The sequence below is a fragment of the Urocitellus parryii genome, chromosome 7, assembly GCF_045843805.1.
Source record: "Urocitellus parryii isolate mUroPar1 chromosome 7, mUroPar1.hap1, whole genome shotgun sequence".
Classification (NCBI taxonomy): domain Eukaryota; kingdom Metazoa; phylum Chordata; class Mammalia; order Rodentia; family Sciuridae; genus Urocitellus; species Urocitellus parryii.
In genome coordinates this window covers 35,790,530-35,811,163 of record NC_135537.1, presented here as the reverse complement: position 1 = coordinate 35,811,163, position 20,634 = coordinate 35,790,530, and positions in this window count along the sequence as shown.

The following is a 20,634-nucleotide window of genomic DNA, read 5'->3' as shown; positions in this document are numbered from 1 at the left end:
AAGAGTTCTTAAGTCCACAGGGGAACAGCAGGAAGCTTTCACAGAATGCTAAATCATGTCAATCAAGTAGAAAAACAAGAAGAGAGCATTCCAGAAAAAGGGAAAAGTATGTCCAAAAGCACAGAGGGGTGAAGGACCACAGTACCTGGTCACCCAAAGCAGTAAAGCACTACTAAATTGCAAAACTTGAGGTGCAAGGAGCAGGAGATGAGGTGAGTCAGGCCAGAGGTTTGAATTGTTCCTTGAGGTGCTGAAGGAGTGTACAGGAAAGGGACTTGGTGAAATTTGTAATCTAGATTGAGTTCCACCCAAGATTATGTAACCAGAAAGAGAAGAGAATTCAGATCTATAGCAGTACTGGAGGGGAAAGGTCAGGGGTCAAACTTATTACAAACCCATTCTCATGAGAACCAACCCATTCCCATGATAATGATGCTAATCCATTCACTAGGGCCAAGCCCTCCTGACCTTATCATTTCTTATTAACTCCACCTTCCAATGCAGTTGCACTGAGGATAAAGATTTCAACACATAAACTTTGTGCAACACATTCAAACCACAGTGTGAGCATCTGCACTACAAGGTATTGCCATTGTGAGAAATAATGCAGGTAAGATGTAGGTGAGCAGTGCCAGGTTTAGAGGAAGACCTTAGTGCATAGGAGCTATAAGTAGCAGCAGTACAGCAGAGCCCCTAGTCACACTGAGACCATGCAAATTAAACAGTTATATACTTAGCAGCCACCCACCCCCTAAAAATGCAAGAGAAAAATAGGTCTTCATTCTTCTTATTATGGTGCATTAAAATGCTACAAATTCTTTGCTACTCCTTTCATAGATATGTGGGGTCTTGTGTCTTCTACCCTTGAGTTTGAACAGGCTTTGTGACTACTTTGACCAATAGATGTAAAAGTAAAAGTCTTGCTCTTCCAGTGACCAGTTCAGATGCTAAGGAACTATCAGCTCCTACTTCCTGCCTCTTGGAGCAATCTCAAAAATCCTAGGTTAAGGGTCCAGCTACCCTGAGCACACTATGCTAGAAATTCTACACCCTATGTTCTAGTGACAGCCCCCCTGAACCCACCCTGGCAGTATTCCTACCAACACACAATGCAGGTAAGTGAAGCCATCTCCCCAATCAAGTGACCTCAATCACTGCCACATGGCAGAAGTCATCCCTCCGAGCCTTGCCTAAATTTCTAACTCTACTAACTCCTGAGCTATACTAAATGGTCATTTTAAAGCCAATACACCTTGGGGTAATTTGTTTATGTAGCAGCAAAAACTGAAAATATGCACTTTTTTTAAAACATTATGTTTCTTTAAAAAACAAAATCAAAAACCTTTATTTTACTTATTTATTTTTATGTGGTGCTACGGATCGAACCCAGGGCCTTGCCTGTGCTAGGCAAGCGCTCTACCGCTGAGCCACAACCCCAGCCCCCATGCATATATTTTAATACTCATATTATAACCCACTGAGATAGAAACTGTTATTACCTGAATTTTTCAAAGGGGAAAACTAAGATAAAGACAACTGAAGTTCATCTCCTTTAGTAATAACTGATAAGTGGTGAAGCCAGGCTCCAGAATTGACATCTAGGCTCAGAGAGACTGACCCTAGTTTCAACCTCCATACTAAGAAGTCTTTGATTTCCTTCCCCCAACCCCCAAGGTTTAAAAGGGAGTAGAGAGGAAAACACACCATCAGGCAGAGGGAAGCACACTCTAGCCTGCTAGAGAGAGAGAGCCTGACCCTGTTTAAGCATCTCGGACCCTCCCTTTGAGGCCAGGTCTCCTACCTGGGTTGGTAAAATGTGTCACAGCCTCTCGAGGGGGGCAACAGGGCAAGCCTCTGCCACATTTACCAACCTCAGTGCCTCTCTGAGTTTGTTAAGTCCACCACCATGTTGTGTGGAAGCACTTAACGGGCCAACGGCAAGGCAGATGTCCTCGGCTTTATTTGGGTGGTGGCCAGTGGGTCTCTGTGGGGGACTAGTCAGCCTCTAAACAGGAGCAAGGTCCAGGGGGCATAGGTTAAGCTGTTTGCTCAAAAGCTTTGCTTCATTTCATTGAATTGCTTAGTCTTCATCTCAAAAATTTTATCTCAAAAACTTGATTTTGAGGTAAATATCACTACTGCCAATTTACATATGGGAAAACTGAGGCTCTACAAGGAAAAGGTAACTTGTCAAACAGCTACTTTGCTTTGGTTTCTAATCTGAGGAGGCAAGGGTCACAAAACAGGGGACCTCAAAAGAACCTTACTCCATTAATGTAGCTGCCTGGGGCAGTCCCAGAATAGTCAAGGACGCTGCAGGCTTTGCTACTTGGTCCCAACATGCCTGTCTCAACTGCTAAGCAGATTCACTCCTGATATTAAAATGAAGTTAAAAAACAGACCTACAAGAGAATTCAACTTGTCAGTTTGGAGTATCAGTGGGCAGAGAGAGGACGTGAGTGAGGCTGCAGGCAGGAGGCAGACTGCTGGCAGCAGGGGCATTAATCACTGCAAAGTGGAGCAGAGTCAGGACTATGTCATCATGGCCTTCAGCCAGGCTGGCCAGGCATGGGCAAATGTCCATAGAGGGGGGTCAGGGATGTGGGCTTTTAATTCCAGCTCTGCCCAGCTAGTGCAACTCACTACCTACTGTGTTATTCAGTTTCTTAACCCTGGAATAAAAATTTGAACTTAGTTGATCTTGAAGATCATTCAGCTCTAACTACCCTGCTTCTCTGCTTTGGGGACTAGGGAAACATTTTTGCTGTTTCTGTCTGCCAGGAGCTGAACCTTTGTAGTTCTCTCAAAGCAATGATTTAAACAGATGAACATAGTTCATGTTCTGGACTTCCGAAGAGCTGCCTCAAATTCTAACTTGATCAGTTTTTAGTGGTGTGGCCTTGGACAAGATGTTTTCCATTTCCACAGTCTCATTTTCCCTACTATGTGATGTGAATATCAATTGTTAATGTGTGTCATAGACTGGATATTTGTGCACTGCCCAAATCTCTATTTTGAATTCTTCACAGGTAGTGCGATACCATTTGGAGGTGGAACCTGTGGGAAGTAAATAGGGTTAAATGAAGTTATGAGGATGGATCTCCATTAATGGGATTAATGTCCTTGTAAGAAAAGGAAAAGAAATGAGATCAGCTCTCTCTGCCCACCCCCAACCCCCTGCCATGTGAGGACACAGTGAGAAGATGGCCATCCATGAGCCAGGAAGAGAGTCCTCACCAGATCTTGAATCTGCTGGCTAGAATTCCTTGATGCAAGCCTTCCCAGCTTGCAGAACATTGAGAAATAAATGGTTGTTGTTTAAGCCACAATGTGAGGCTTAAATAATAATAATGATAATAATAATAATCATTAAATATAACTATTATTATTATCATTAGATGTTTCCCCTCCCAAAAGAAAGCATTGAAGAACGTTTTGCATTTATCAAAAATGATACATGATGTAGCTGTCATGGAGGACCAAAGCAGAATAACAGGATGAGCCATTTCTTTTAATAAGCCAGATAGCTTTCTGGTTTTACAAGATACTAAAATGATTTCCATTGTATCAATTAATATTCGTTTAATATACAGTATAAGCTTCCAGGATTCCAAATCTCTTCCACATAGGAAAAAAAATCACAAATGTGAACATTCAGAATTTTGAAGTTCCACCTCAAATTCTGCAGAAAACTAGTGGTTAAAGGGTAGCATTTTGAGGAATAAACACCTCACACACTAATTTTTGGGGAGAAAAGTGGCTAATATGAGCTGGGAAGGAATGATGCTCACTTTCTGAGCTCAAAAGTTTCATTGAGCATTTTCAGTGGTGATAAGAAATGATGGGTGGAGTGGAAATTCTTCGGAGTTGCTGTGGGGAAGAAGAGCAAGGAGATGGGTGAGTCAAGAGGAACGCTGGGACGGGGAGCTCGTGGAGCTCGGAGCTGACTATTATAGTTCTGTGAGCGTTATAGGCCCCTGGAGCAGCCAGGGAGATGACTGCTAGTACAAAGCTTTGAGCTGGCAGTGCTGCCCTATTTCCTAGAGAGACTGTGTCCTCTAAGACCTTGTCCTGGATTTGCTGATCAGTCCCTGGTACAACGTGAGGACTCTCAGAAGTGACGAAAAGCCTTCAGAGATTGGCTTAGCATCTTGAAGGGACCACCACAACCTGTTTCATTAAGATAAATATAAGATGCAGATTATGAGTACAGGAAACATCCCCATGGGTCAGGAGACTTGGATGACAGTCCTAGCAATGTCACCAGCTAGATAATGATGGACAAGCAATTATCTTCTCTATTCCCCACTGCCCTCATCTGTGGGGTGAAAAGGGACAACTGGAGAAGCCCTCACCAGCAACCAATTCAAATTTGCAACATTCTAACAAGAATATAACACACAGCTAAGCTGATCAGTCTAAAAAAATAAAAATAAAACATACAATGAAAGGAAAATTGAGAAAGCTTTTCAGAATGGAGTTGGGAAGGATTTTGCACATCTCAAGCTGCTGCCTGGAAACGTGAGCCTTGGTCCCTACATCCTTTGAAGGCAGACACCTGAAGACCAGATAATTAGGTTGTGCTCAGAGATTCAAGAGGCACATCAAGAGGTTATCAGACCCTTGTTTCCTGGGCATTTTTGCTGAGCATATGCCTTATCTTGTATCCATGGTGGTCACATAGCCTTTGTGGCCATTGCAGCCCCCACATTCTTTTCCAACTTCAGTTTAAAGTTTCCCTTTAAATGCTTTTGACTGCCTTTTAATGGTTTAAGAACTTTCTGCCTATATAAGCTCCAACCTTCCCTGCTTCCTTCAGAGCATTGATTCAGAGCTATTTGAAACCCTGTCTCCTGAATTGCAATTCCTAAGACCCCAAATAAAGTCCTTTTACTTTCACAACTTCTGAACTTGAATTGGTTGATATCAGGTAATCTTTGAATTTAAAACATGAGCAATAAAAACCACATGATGATAAGGAAGTTTAGTGGAGGCAGAAAACACTAGGTATATTTCATTCTCAACTATCATACAGGGGGCAACCAAGACTTCAAGAGTGCTATGCTGGAAGCTGGAAATACAAAGAGGTAAGATATGCTCCTTCCTTCGAGGGGCCTGGAACTGGAACGGAGAGAGGGAAACAGTAATGGGAAGGGACAGTTGCATAACAATGGAAGGCTGAAGATGTGACTGGATTTGTGGAAGTGCTGAAGGAACCTAGGATGGAGTTGGTGGTTCCTCACACCAGAGGCTGTTCAATCTGTCTCAAAGGATAACATGCTGGTCAAGGCTTTTTGGAATCAAGGAATAAAATCTCTGCAAATTAGCAAAAGTGAAAAAGAAGCTTTTGCTGTGAGATTGAGAAATCTATGGAGTCCAAGCTCCATGAGTTATGTCATCTGGGGTCACTGAATGGGAATAGGACAGGAGTCCAGTCAGCAGAGTGAGATACTCTATGGGGTTCTCTCTTCCAAGGACGATGAGCCAGACATGTTACAGGACAATGTTTTTGTTTCAGAATTTTTTTTTAATCTGGTGGAAAAGAAACAGGAGGAGAAATAGAAAGGAAAAGAGGGGCTCTGCTTCCAGAAAGTTACTGGTATAAGGGCCACGAGTGTGAAAAACCATAACATTTTGGGGTGCCTTCAGACATTCTCAAGGGAATGGGGGAAGGAGGAAGTAGTTTGAGCTCTGTCGCAGGCTTCAGAGAGTTCTAGATGAATAAGCACTGAAATCATGGGAAGTTTCTGGACAGGGTTTCTCCATCAGCAATACTTCTACCTCTTGCTGGGGCGAGTGATTGCCATCCCATGTGTACAGATGACTCATCTGAGTGACTCTTTCCTCCCAGTCTGTCTTCAGCAGCGTGGACATGGGAAGCAGGTGCAGAGGAGAAAAGAATGATGCTTATTGGGTGCTTCCTATGACCAAAAGCTGTACTGGTCATATATTATCATATTTAATTATCCAAAATAATCCTGTGAGGATTTGGTCCTAGATGCTCTGGCTCTTCACCCACATTTGAATCCATGTCATGAACATTTCCAATCCCATTCATTCATATGAAGCTCTGGGTACTGCCAGAATAAAAATCTAGCATATGGAAATAAGGCACATAAAGTGGATAGCACATTCTCTCAGTACCATAGCAGGTAAAATGTCACCTAAAGATTGACCAAAATCTCATTGTCCAATGCAATAGCCACAGGCCACATATGGTTCATGAACTCCTGACACATGGCCAATCTGGACTGAGACATACTGTAAGTACACAATCCAAAAGACTTAGTATGACAAAATTAAAACATTAATATTTTTATATTGAGTATATGATAATATTTTGAATATACTGGGATAAATAAAATACATTTTAAAATTTAATTTTTGTGTTTTTTTTTTAAATGCAGCTTCTAGAAAATTTAAAATTAGGTATGTGGCTTACCTTATATATTTCTGTTGGGACAATAGTGGTCCAGTAAAATACACTTAACACATCTCATTGTTTCCTATTAAAAGTTAAAAGTTCCAGAACTAGTGAAGTTACGTGTTAATTTATAAATATCTGTGTAGTAGAGATGGAGATAATTTCTGTTGAGTGGACACATAACTCCAAAGATTTATGTCCTGTTGGCTATAACCAGTTTTACATCTAATCCTGTAATTGTATCCTAACATTTTGTGGTGAATTTCCTGTACATATCTTATCATCTCACATATTATTAATACTGGTCATAACATCTTATTGGTTCCTTTATTAATTGAGTTAAATAATATATCTAACACATGTTCATTTTGTATTTTTTCTGAAAGTTGCGATTTTTACATTTTAGACCAGCTCTAATAGGAATAGAATGCAACTATATGTGTGATTTAAAATTTCCCAGTAGTCACATTTAAAATATAAAATTAATTTTTAAAATGTTATTTAACTCTATATACCCAAACTATTATCATTTTTACATGTAATCAATATAAAAACATTATCAATGAGAAATTTTGCATCTTTTTTTCATATTGTTCTTGAAACCCAACATATATCAGTTTGGACAAGACACAGTGCACATTCTTATTGGTCATATGTGACACGTGGCTACCATATTGGGCAGTGCAATTTTTTACCCTATCCTTAGAAATAAATGACTATGTCCAACAAATAAGGCAGCCCAAGTCATCTAGGGTTCAAATGAGAGCTGGAAGGTAGTTGTCTCTACAAAGAGATCTTCTGATAGCCAAGGTAAGCAGTATCTAGAAGTCTAGGTCAATGCTCTGGAAATCTGTTGTGCCTTCAGTATTTCCCTCCTTTCTGTACACTAGCTCCATGACCTTGAACAAATCACCTCCACTCTTGGATTCTCAGTTTCCTCATTTGAAACCAGGTGTTGGATTTGAAGATTCCTGAGTCCTTTCTGTCATTGATGTGCCATCATCTGAGTTAACTCTAGGGCAACATCCTTTGGGGAAAGTGTCCAACTGCTCTTGGAAACTCTCAAGTGCCTCTGAGAATCATTTCTGTTCTTGCTCATTTCTCCAATAAGTGGTCTGAGAGGCTGGGTAAAAGATAGGAAGCTACATTCCTAACCAAGAAGTGGCTACACTCCCTTTGGTCAGGTGGGGAGACAAGAGTTTGGACATGTTGAATCCCAGAAAATGTAGAATTGACCTAAAAAGTCAATTTTTATCTTCCTTTTGGGCTTACATGTGTCAGGATCTCTTGCTTCCTGAGCTTTAGTTAATCTTAAGCAATAGAAGATAAAGGAAAGTGTAGTAATGGAATTCCTTTCTGAGGATACCCAAGGGTCTATAAAGGAAATTAGGAGTCAGAGTTTAACAAAGTAGAGAGGGAAATGGGGCACTGATGACTTATTTAAAGGAGTTGAAACAAAATCTTGATTTCTGTAGGTAAAAATCACTGAAGCCATAGATTAAGACATAGGATTAGACTGAGGTGGTTTTTTTTAAATAAGTCAATGGAGGGAACTCAAAATTGTATATTGCCTTCTTCTGATCCAAAAAGATATATGTCTTAGTTGTCAGAGACCCAACAAATAAATTCAAAGGAAATAACTGATGGACTGTGTGCACCCAAACTAGGACCTATGGGATAGGAGCTGCAGGAGCTCAATTTCTATCAGTAAGTACTGAGAACCTCCAAAGATGGAAACACCCTGCAAATCAATGGGCAGCCTACAAAGGCAGGTCCCCTGATGTCCGGGAAAAGGTCAAATGACTACCTGGAAGAAATGGTACATGGAGAGGTTTAGGACCCCTTCTCTGTGCTTCTCCATTTAAGTTACCCTGTTACATTGACATTGTTTAATAATAGGTATTACATGTATTGAATTGTCACTGTACCCAATAAATATGTACAATTAAAAATATAAACATAGATCCATGCATGCGCACCTATAGTTTCAGTTACTCAGGAGACTGAGTCACTTGAGCCTGTGAGTTTGAGACCAGGTTGGGCAATATATCAAGACCCTGTCTCAGAAGACAAAAATAAATAAAACAATGAAAATAAATGAGTTATGAGGTGGGAGAAAAGAAAACAGTAAATAAGGGAAATTATTTATTAGTATATTTTCCTATTGAAGACTAATATTAAAGCAAGTAAATGATGAGACATATAAGAATAATAACTGCTTAAATCCTTATCAGACTGAGGGTCTATACATTTTATCTTAGCTTCTCCCCATTACTTGACCCTGATGTTGAATGATGTTGAATGAATTAACAAATGATGAATCAAAGCAAATGAATCAATGGATAAATGAATGAAAGAATATGTGATTCTTACATAAGAAAGGTAGTTGTATGAAGTCATTTTCTTCTGCTCTAAGAAACAACAGTTCAATGAAGTAAGCATGTACAGGAGAATAAGACCCCCTTCTCCTATGCTGAAATCTGGCGGGTGATAGTCCTTTCTCCTTACATTTCTTCAAAACAGGATGACCAGGAGTTCATAAAGCAGGGCTCCTCCTCCTCCTGGCTGATTTCTTGGGGACTTATGCTGGCAGAGGGTGGAGCAGAAGTGGTGGCAGGGATGCCACTTGTCACATCAGAGCTTTTCCATTCAGGCCAGTTTTCATTCGTAACAAGCCACAAAACAAACCTTATATATGAGGGCAGTAGAGAAACACTTAGTGGTACAAAGTATCCACTGCTTTCCCTAACTTCCAGCATTTGGGGTGCATTAATGACTCACATGTGTCTGAGGGATAGGAACCACAGGGGTCTGCTGTTACAGTAGACGTGTTAATCTGGGAGAGCAGGCATCCTCCGACAAAAGTGTGCATCAGTTCAGACCTTAGGTGGAAGGAACCTCAGCAAGATGTGCTTGAGATAAACCCTGCTGCCTTCCTCCCCTAACAATGCAGAACACTGTGCCCTTCCCTCCCTGGAGAATGGGGACATCAGTCACACCCTTGTTGGGACATCCAGTTGCACTATGTGTCTCCTGGGCTCCATTCCCACTTGTATTTCTATGCCCAAGACCCTGATTCCAATATCCAAACATGGGTTCATCCAGATGTGCTTTCTCATTCCCATCCCTGATTTCCATTCTGTCTTCCCTTCCCCTGGCCTGTCTGCCTTCAAATTCAGGTTGCAGCTCTGCTTGATAAGCCTTGGATATAAGTTAACTTGTCTAAATAATTGCTTCAAGGCAAAACCAGAGAGATGAATATCAGTAGCCTTGTAGGGTAGCTGGGAGAAGTAAGGAAGTCTCTTCTTTATGAAAATGTTTAAAACTTCAAAGTGCCTCATAAATGTAAAGGTATGCCATGATACTGACTAGCAAAAACAGGCATTAAGGCAAACTTGGAATTTTTCAAATCTGTCATAGTTAAGTTTTAGAAGAAAGTTCATTCAGGGGATTGCTAACTGTATAAAGTGTGGGTGGCATCTAACAACGCTTTCTCAGGCTGCAGGTATATCAGATGTGAGGGAGAGGAAATAGTCTTTGGTACTTTTTCCCTATTCTATTTTTATCATGAAAGTCTAAGAATAGTTTTCTGGACACGGGTGACTTAAGTGCACTGTGGATTTTTTTTTTCTTCCAGGCTAATTTTTGAAGTGAAAGACATTGGATTCTGAAGTACCAGAGAGATGATGTGAAAAAGTAATGACTTTCTCCCTCTGTTTCTCTCCTTCTTTCTACCCAACTTTAACTTGGATGCCTGATGAACAACATGGGTTCAAAAGAGCAATTAGCAAAACCATTATCTTTGGATCCCAGCTCCTTACAAATCCCCTTCTTGTTTGAGGAGGATATTCGACTTTAAATCCCATCATCAAAATTCTAAAATGAGCTCAGAGGCAAGAAAGTTGTCACCTGTGCAAGTGCACAGTCAATCAGTCAGAGGTGTGAATAAGGCCTGATCTTCTCTCTGATGGCCCATGATGAATGCTTAGCATTATGTAAAAAATTCTTTACAAAGATAGCTTTATCCACTTTTACCTATTATTTACAAACATAGATCAAAAATTCAAACTTTTTCCTAGCTATCCTTTTCATCTTTATCCCTGAAACACCCAGTTATCCTAAGAGGCAACCAAACATATTTGTTTCTTAAATATTCTTTCACAGGTTTTTTTTTTATATATAGGCCATTTTATTTCTTTTGCTTTTTTTTTAAACAAGTGGTTCTCGTCTAACTTATTTTACTTAATATATTTTGTAGGGTTTTTTTTACGTGAAAACATAAAGAGCTTCCTTCTTTTTATGGCTCTGTATATAGATAATTTCAAGTCATGTGCTCTTTTTTAAGCAAAGCTGTACTGAACAGCTTTGTGTGTGTATCGGCAGCATACCCTCCTAGAGGTAGAATAACTAGTTATGTGCTGTAGAAATTAGATATTGCCAAATGTTCTCCCAAGCAGTTTTATCAAGTGGTACCCCAGAGGGATGCCCAAGAGCACTTTCTCTTCATCAGCTATGTGCTTTCAAAACTTGGTGATCCTTGACAACGTCTCTCTGCCCTTATGGATGTGCAGCTTAGGCCTAACTAGACTAATTTCCTTTTATATCTAACATGACCTCCCAGTTAGTTTAAAACCAGATGTCACTTTCTGGCAACTAATGAAATATAACTTTCTGGGAAAAACAAAGCAAATCCTTCCTGTAAGTTATATCCAGGCTATCCAAATAGCCATTACATTTTAAAGTATGTTTTATTCTTTATTTAACCAGATTCCTACTTGCAAGATCACATGGCTGTGTGTAGGATACGGCTCTGCCATGTTCTCCTAACACCGTACACGTAGCCACATGGGCACAGACTTGGGCCATAGTTTATCTATTTTTTTTTAGTTATGATATCTTTGTTTTATTTATTTATTTATTTTTATGTGGTGCTGAGGATCGAACCCAGTGCCTCACACATGCTAGGCAAGCGCTCTACCACTGAGCTACAGCCCCAACCCTATGTGAATTTTGACAGAAGACCCTGTGATCTTCCTACAATACAGAGGCAGGGAGGCCTTTGAGGAGCTACTAAGAGGCCATCTTGAACTTGCCTCTCATGTCCCTATGAGAGGGTTTCTCATTGCCTCACAGGTTCAGATGAGGTGTGGGACCTTGTGCCCAGCACCCCTCAGAACCGAGTTGCAGGACTTAAAACCCCCTTGTTTCAGGCTATAGGTGGCTCCTCTGAAAAAGGAGGCCACACACGTTTGATTGCAGTCAGCCAGCCCCTCCCTATCATTATTATTTCAGTGTCAACTTCTCTATGGGGAGGCAAGGATTTGGAAGCTGGCCCTTTTTTCTTCTTCTTTGTGCTGTCTACATAAGTATGATAAACTGAATCTAAAAGTAATTCGTGGTATCTTTTTTAATCACTCAGACCTTGGTTTTGGTCCTGCCTTATGTTTTACATGTGACTTTCACACTCTGTAGCACTTCACATTTTATTATGCATTTAATAAAAAATATTCATACCACTTTCTTTAGTCAGGCACTTTACAAGGTTCATTTAATACTTGCAACGACCCTATGAAGTAGATGCTATTCCCATTTTAAAAATGAGGAAACTAAAGCCTGGAGTGACTAAGAAACATGTCCAAAGCTGGGAAGGATGGTGCAAAACTGTAATCCTAGCTCTCAGGAGGCTGACCTGAGGATTACAAGTTCAAAGACAGCCTGGGCAATTTAGTGGGACACCGTACACATAGCCACATGGGCACAGACTCTCAAAAAATAAAGGGTTGGGAGTACTTCTGGGTTCAATTCTCAGCACTAAAAACAAACATAACACAAACAAACAAAAAAATCCAACAACATAGATAACCTAGATCACATACTTCGTGGCAGAATCAGGACACAAACCCAGTTTGCTGTTGGTACTCCAAACCACAGTTCTGCTGTCACAGAGTCTGCACCTGGGGCACTTTTTCTTAACTGCGTCTATACAACATATCAGCATCACCAGGATCAGCTCATTTGTCATGCAGTCCCCTGAGCTCCAAATCTATGCTATGAGAATCACTGATAATGGGTCCAGAAGTTCCTAGACACCTTGCAGCAATGATGTACCTGGAGGACAACAGACAGGAGATTGGGTTTCTGAAGACTAAGGAGCCACCATCCAAATCCTCATCACATCCAGACTCTTGTATTTGGAGAAAAATGATTCCTATTTGGCTAAGCCATTGAAGGTGGGTTTTTGTTATATGTAGCTGATCATAATCCTAACAAATGCACATTGCTTTAAATAGAAATGATATATATTTATTGACAATCTGATTTTCTGGAGCAGCACTGAAAAATAGAATTATAATGTAAGCCACAAGTAATTTAACATTGTCTATAATCAGATTTTGAAAGGTAAGATTTTAGTAACACATATTAATCCAGTAACACATCTTTATCAAAAACATTATTCATTTCAACATAATAGAAAAATTATAAGTGATTATTTTACATACTTTTAAAAAATGTAGTTATTTGTGTGCAAGTTATACATTTTGTTCATGGCACATCTCAATTTTGATTGGTCACATTTCAAGCCTCAGTGGCTAAACACAGCAGTTGGGCTGATGTACCAAACAGTACAGCCCTTAGCTCCTCATCTTTGGCCTGTTTCATTCCAGTTCCTCAAATGTGACTGTATTGTATCAACAGGGGAGCTTATAAGAACTATGTCTGAGTCCTAGCTCAGCTGTTATACAGCAGGTCTGAGTACTGCGGGGAATTGGGAATTCTTTAAGTTCTCTGTGTGATGATAACAAGCAATGAAGTTTGGCTATCACTGCCCTTGAGTTTTTATTTCATGAGTCTCATTATCAGTCTGGAAACAATTGGGAGTTTATCTCAGGACTGTCTCTTTCCACATCGGAACTAGCAGACTTACGCTGGGTCCCATCTGTGTCTGCTCCGCCTCTCATCTACACACACTCACTCTGGGCCCCAGAAGTCTATTTGATATCACTGAATTTTAACAGGGAAATATAACTGTGATTCTAGTACCTGATCAGACTGTACCTAACCATCAAAAAGATGTGCTCTATAATTGCAAAGAAAACCTAGGTAACAATAGAATCTTCGGGCCATGAACACATGAAGATGGATATGACTTCTGCTTATGGCTGAAAAAGACAAAACAAGTCCCCAGGGAGGTCAGGGATCAGAAAAGCCCAGCTCTACTTCATGCATGTGAATAAGGGCAGGTGCCAGCAATGTGCAGCACAGATAGCTACCATAAATCTGGCTTTGGGTTAGAGCTACAGAAGCCAGCTGTTTGTCCATAACATCTCTTCTAAATTAACCAGTAACTCAAAGTGAGTGTTATCAATACCCTGTGAAATGCTTGTATACATTAAAAAAAAAGCCATTAAATACAAAACAGAACAAGTTTATTCTAGAAATAAAGTCTTGAAAGCAAATTATTCCAGTGAAATTCACTCCTTCCAACCCCAAAATACTTTTTGAGCACTTATCTGAGTAAGCCATGATATTACTTGATTGCAAAGCAATAAAATGTAGGCTTTTCATTAGTAAGCAGCACAGCTGTAGAGGTGGGGGTTAAAGGTTTCTTCACAAATTCTTGCTCAGTGTCCATTCTGTTCCAGATTGTAGGCTGAGTGCTGAGAGAAGAATGATGAAGTCCTGTCTTCTGAAGCTGAAATTGTACTGGATACAACACCTGGCGGGGGTACCTGCAGCATGTTTGCCTCGAGGGGCTGGCTGACGACAGCTTCATCATCAAGAGCTCCTGCCTAAGATAGCTGCAATAAACAGGAAAAGTCCCCTGCTGGAAAGGGGTGCAGGTGTGGTGTTGGCAGTTTAGAAAATGTTGAATAAATAAGATATCTTCCATTTTCTTGAGAAGTAATTTTTCTTTAACAGCATTAGTACCAGGACAGAGATATCATGTGCTTCCTCTTGTGATGCCCAACACTACTTCAGTGAGACTCCTGAAAATCAAGTGTGTGACCTGAACTTAATGACAAAACATCAGGGTGGGATTGGGACATTTGACAAATTTACTGGCCCATACTCTTTGAGAACATCAAGAGCATGAAAAACAAAACCAAGAAATTCTTCCAGAATAATGCAAACTAAAGACTAAAAAGACATAACAAAATGTAACTAGAGCCCATGATGAGATCTTGACACGAGAAAAACATTCTTTTCCCCTCTTGCTACAAAAGGTATCTGGTGGTACAACTGGCAGATTTGAATAAGGTTTGTAATTTAGGTAATAGTATTACAATGCTATAAATTTTCTGATTTGGGTAATATAATTTGCAATTTGCTTATGAGAAAATAACACTGTAGATGTAAACAAGTTTTGTAAAAAAATTTAAACATGGAAGACTATTTAATTCCTGCTCATATAATTCAGAATATGCAGCAAATCCAAAGATAGTCTTTAACCCCAAATAATCTGAAATAACAAAAGTATGTGTCTTTTACTTAGGAACTCTCTAGGACACGCCAAATCGAGACATTTTTCTTAATAAATAAGACTTCATACTCTGGAAAAAGTAAACTTGATGTTTTGTGTCATTAGGTAGAAAATATTTTCTTTCCTAGGAAAAATAAAATTCTTCATGGTTAGCATTTTGCTTTAAAGTCCTTTGAAGGAAAAGAAAATTAAAAAATCAAGTAGGGAGTGGGAATATGTTTTTCAGTTAAGGTGGACTTTAATTGTATTAAATGACTTGCCAAACTGTTCACTTACCTATGAAATTATCAGTTACCAGTGAAAACATTATTTTCAGTATTTTAAATTTTGGTTTCTATTCTTTCATCTTCTTAATAATATTCAACATTTGTTTTATAGTGTTTTTTCCTGTGGCTCTTCAGTTCAAGTTCTTGGTGTGCCAATCCTTCCGAGTTCAGTTTAGATTTTTATAATTCTTTTTTTTTAAAACTGTGATCTGAGATTGTTTTACAAGTGGGGATGAAAGTGTCTAGTCCCATACTGTAAAGAGAAATTCTTAACTGCATTTCACATTGCAGACCCTCTTCTGTGTGGTCTAGTGGATACCAGGACTTTTGGGTAACTTGGTCTCAAGGTCCTCACCTTGCCCACTCCTTCCTCTTCTGACTGCTCTCATTCTACCTGGGTACAATGAGGTGGGAGCAGGAAAAGGCTTATTTGACTGGAACTTAAGGAAAATGGGCATAGGATTCTTCCAACCATGACAGATGTTTAAGTTGTTCTGCCTAGTCCTTTTCACCAATTCTTCAGAAATTTTTGCTGATTTATCTCTTGGAAACCATCTCCTGCTTCTTCTCTGCTTTCTGCTGGTGCATCCCATGAACTCTTGCTGTAGAGGATCTCATCCAGGCAGCTCTTTAAAGCCAAGTTCTTTTTTCAGATAGCAATAAGCTGTCTTGATCTTGGCCTACTATAAATATATCCACATTCTTTGTTTCCTTGGCTTTTAGGAGGGTAAACCAATTCTAATGCAGTTACTTCCCATACTACCATCTATATGGCCAGCTAGCCCCCATCTTTTGGCTTGAGACTTTCTCATTGGTCTGACATCCCCCCATATCACACAGATTACTTTCCAGAATAGTGTGTGAGGTCCCAGTGGCACATCCTCTCCTTTCCATAACTGGACAAGCAGACGATGGAGAGAAATGCCTGGCACTCTAGAGCTTTTCTCTGTAGAAATTTATTTCCAATCTTTTGGACTCTTCAAGTTTAATCCTTTATAAGACACTCTAAGTAGGAACTAAGGTTTTCTGGGTATCTTTCTTGCAATCCCGGAAGAGACAAAAACAAACAAACAAAAAACAAGGACTATTTCTGTATGTTTAAGGATCAAGTAGAATTTGTATTTTTAAATCTCTGAAGTCTAAATTAGATTCTTCTTTCAAAAAGCAAATTGAGTTAAACAGAACTCTTGAAGAATCTCAAAGTATTGAAAATCTAAAGATTTGGCTACATGCAGGGTATGATAGGAGATGCCTAAGTGATTTGAAACAAACTCACTTCCTCAAAAGGTTCAGAAGCTAGGAAGAAATCTCAAAGACAGGCTGAATTTGCTGAACTGGCTTTGCCTAGTGTGATGGGAGACTCTTCAGGTCCCCTAGAAACAGACCAAAGGTCCCTAAAGATGTTTCTGGCTTCTTTGTTTCATATGGTACTTTCTGATCCATTTAGCATTTCATAATACATCCTTCATATCACCATCTCTCCCCAGCCCCCGACCAAAATCTCCAGGCCAATTTGGGGGCAAAGAAATAAGGTAGCAAAATTACATGTTCATTTTCCTGTCATAAAAAACAAACTCAGAGACTATTTCCCAGGTATTTAATGTCAATGTTATTTTTACTATTCAAGCAGGCCTTCAACTAATTTTTTTTGGCCTTCTGGGCTTTCTTTTCATTTAGTTTTTTTCCCTTCTGTGAACTAAACTGAATCCCTGGATGCCCAGAACATGCCCTGTTCATGGCATGATCTTTCTCTAACGAGCATTTGTAAGCCCCCCAGCTCAGTCCCAAGCTGAAATCATTACTTTATGTTATTGCTAACATATTTGTCCATGTCCTCTTACCTTAGCCTGTCACTTCCTTTTCTCTATGGGCAACCTCTAAATTAACAAAAAAATAATTTTAAACATTTAAATAGTTATACATTACAGTAGACTGCATTTTGATACATCATACACAAATGTAGTATAAGTTCTCATTCTTTTGTATGTACATGATGTAGAGTTAAATAGGCCATGTAATCACAAGTGCAGGTAGGATCATAACATCTCATTCATTCTACTGTCCTTCCTACTCCCATACCTCTTCCCTCCCTTCACTCGCCAGTCTAATCCAAAGTACTTCTTTTCTTCTCCCACCCTTATTATGAATTAGCATCTGAATATCAGAGAAAACACTTGGCCTTTGGTTCTTTAGGATGAACTTATTCACTTAGCATTTTCTCTAGTTCCATCCATCTACCTAAAAATCCCATTTCATTCTCTTAAAACTAATACTCCATTGTGTATATCCACATTTTCATTATCCATTCACCTTTTCAAGGACACCTAGGTTGGTTCCATAGCTTAGCTATTTTGAGTTGAGCTGCTATGAACATTGATGTGGCTGCATCAATGTAGCATGCTGATTTTAGTCCTTTGGATATGAACGGAGGAGTGGAATAACTGGGTCAAATAGTGCAACTTCTAAATTTTAAACTTATTTTTCATCACTTTGGTTGAAGACATGTTTTATAAGCAAAAGATTTTATTTTTGGATTTCATAAGGATCATATTGCATATTGCATTTGGGGTTGTTTTTTCACTCAACATTGTTATTAATGTTCAATCATGTTGCCAACTAGTTATAGCTGATTCATTTTCACTGTGGAAAATTGTGTTATTGAGTAAATAACCATCCATTTTTCCTTTCAAAGGACACTGGGTTATTTCCAGTTTTTTTGCTGATTCCAACAGTGCAGCTGTGAATGTTCTTTCATTAATTTCCTGGTACACACGATTCCTAGGAGACATACTAAGGAGAATTATTGGAATGTGAATGTTCACCTTTACAAGGGATGTACCAATCTTAACTCCCAGCAGCAATGTGTAAAAATCTAATTCCATTACATTTCCAACAGGTGATATGGCCAAATTACACTAACCTAATGGAGGTAAAACTTGGTTTGCATTTCCCTGGTTAAATCTCTTTTTCTGTTGTTAGTGGGGATTGAACCTAGGGACACTTTGCCACTGATCTAAATTCTGTTTTTCTTTTGAGACATGATCTTGCTAAGTTTGCTAAAGCTGGCTGACCTCAAAATTCCAATCCTCCTGCCTCAGCCTCTGGAGCCATTGAGATTACAGGCATGTGCCATCCTCTTCTTGTCTCAATTGCCTTTTCACTTTGATACCTTAATATGTAGTTTAGTTTCAAGATTTAGAATTTATCTATTCTTTTCTAGCTGGTGCTTTGTGTGTCCATTTTAAAAGCTTTTCTTAACATTTCAAAATTCAACAAGTTATTCACCTACATTCTTATGAAATCCCAGTTTGATTTTTTTTAAGTCTTTCACCTGGAATTGAATTTTATGCATGGCATGGCATGAGGTAAAGAAAATACACATGGCATTAATTTTTTGAAAATTTCCCAAATTGTTATCTTTTTCCTTTCAACATAGGAAAAGTTCTAAACAGCATCTGCTCCCAAACTAAACTAGGTGTATTCATGGTTCACAAACTTGTTTTGTAGATTATTTCTAGTTTTAGAATTAGCCTTTTTGGCTCAAAATGTAAAGTCTGGCTCATCTGGACTTCCCTGAATGTGACCTGCATTCCCTCTCTGCGTGCAGTCCTTAGCTGTGTAGACAGTGCATTAATACCCATGAGACTTCTGCTAAAAATAATGCACATTCCTGGGCTCTAATCTAAAATATTAGAATCCTTGAAAATGGAAATAGGTATTTCAAACAAGTTATTAAGTGATTCTAAAAGCATTAGAAATGAAAACTACAGGCTGTTAGAAGGGAGAACATAGTCCACTTCTTCACAATTTCAGAGTCCCCAAACATTTGAGTTCACACTGTTTTCTTAAATCGGTAGCTTCTCTTGATGCCCTTATACATGCTCTACTGTCTATGTGGAGCGCATTCACTCTGCAAATAGTAAACAAAAACATACATTTCTGAAGAGCTTTAATGGTGGATGGTTCAAGTCAACACCCAGTTCCGTTAGAAAATATAAGCACCTACTGAAAACATTAATAGGGGCTATAATTTAAGTGCTGGGATTGAAATTAATGCTGAGAAGCCTTTGATTATATTAGCCTACTTAAGTTCGGGCTTTCTGAAATGTCATGGAATAAACTATGATCAAATATTTAAATCTCTGGCATCACCTAGGGTTAAGTATGCTTGAATATATTCATTCTTCATTTCTGCATCCCAAAGTCACATATACTTACATGTCCAGCATGATTGAACATCCTCTCTCAAAATTGAATAGTTATAGTTATACAGGATGGGTACAAATATCTTCCAAATGCTTGGCCTATCAAAGATTTATTCCAGTAACTTCCAAATTCTAAAACACTTTGGGGCTCATCGTCAGCAAACAGACTGCAAAGCATTCAAATAAGTAGCAAAATCAGATTTGGATTGACACAGGTAGTATTAGGTTAAAATAGATGTACTCAATTACTACCTGGTTAGCCAAGTTCTCTTAGAGGCCTATCATGGAGTTTGTTAAAAACCAAAAATTTACCTAGACCCAACAATCTTATTTTTATGTCTTTTAACATTTATAGGGAGGTTAGAATTAACTAATGATATTGTGCTTGTTAGAAGTAACACTAAAGATAAAAACATAGATTCACATTTGGGAAAAATGACCCAACTAGCCATTTTCCAGTACTTGGTCTCATCACACACATTAAGACTGTATTTCAAAGCTACCATTGTAATTTCCTATATGATGTATATATGGCATATCCTACAGGAATGTGATAAGCTCTAAGTAAAACAGCATCAAAGTTTTTAACACATTGCACACTCTCATGCAGTGATTATGATGCACTTGCATTCAAATGAATTACTGTTTTCCCCCATACACAAATCATTGAAATGATGCTGTTAAATGCTTAAGTCTCTAAAACTTCTCAGATTTTTAAGAACACCTCACCTTTAAGTTTCCAGTTATTCTGTTTCACTTTCAAGTTGAGGTGTGACTACAAATAATACTAAACTACATCTTCCAAATTAGTCTTGATTAGTTCGAAAATATTTTGGGCTCTTGTGAGACTGCCAACTATTTGTAGGGAAGTCAGGGAGGAAAAAATATTGAGCCCTTAAAATTAAGTCACTTAATATTTAATTTTCTTATCCTCTCCTTCCCCAACTCTTACGATGTATATAGAATAAGAAATAACAAAGCTGCCCCTAGACAAGGGTTACAGGAAATTCCTTCCTTTTCTCTAAGTAGAGCACTGTTTTACTCTCCTAGGACAACTGTGATCTTTCTTTTTTAAAAGAAGTTCCAATACTTCACCCACACAAAACATATCACTGGATTTTTCAATTTCCTGGTGTTACCATGTTATGTTGACAAAAACAGACATAAAGCCTTGATTTGGGACAATTAGGGAAATAAGTTATAAACAAATTTATTACTCAAATTCCAAGGGAAAAAAATCTCAAGTTGGAAATCATT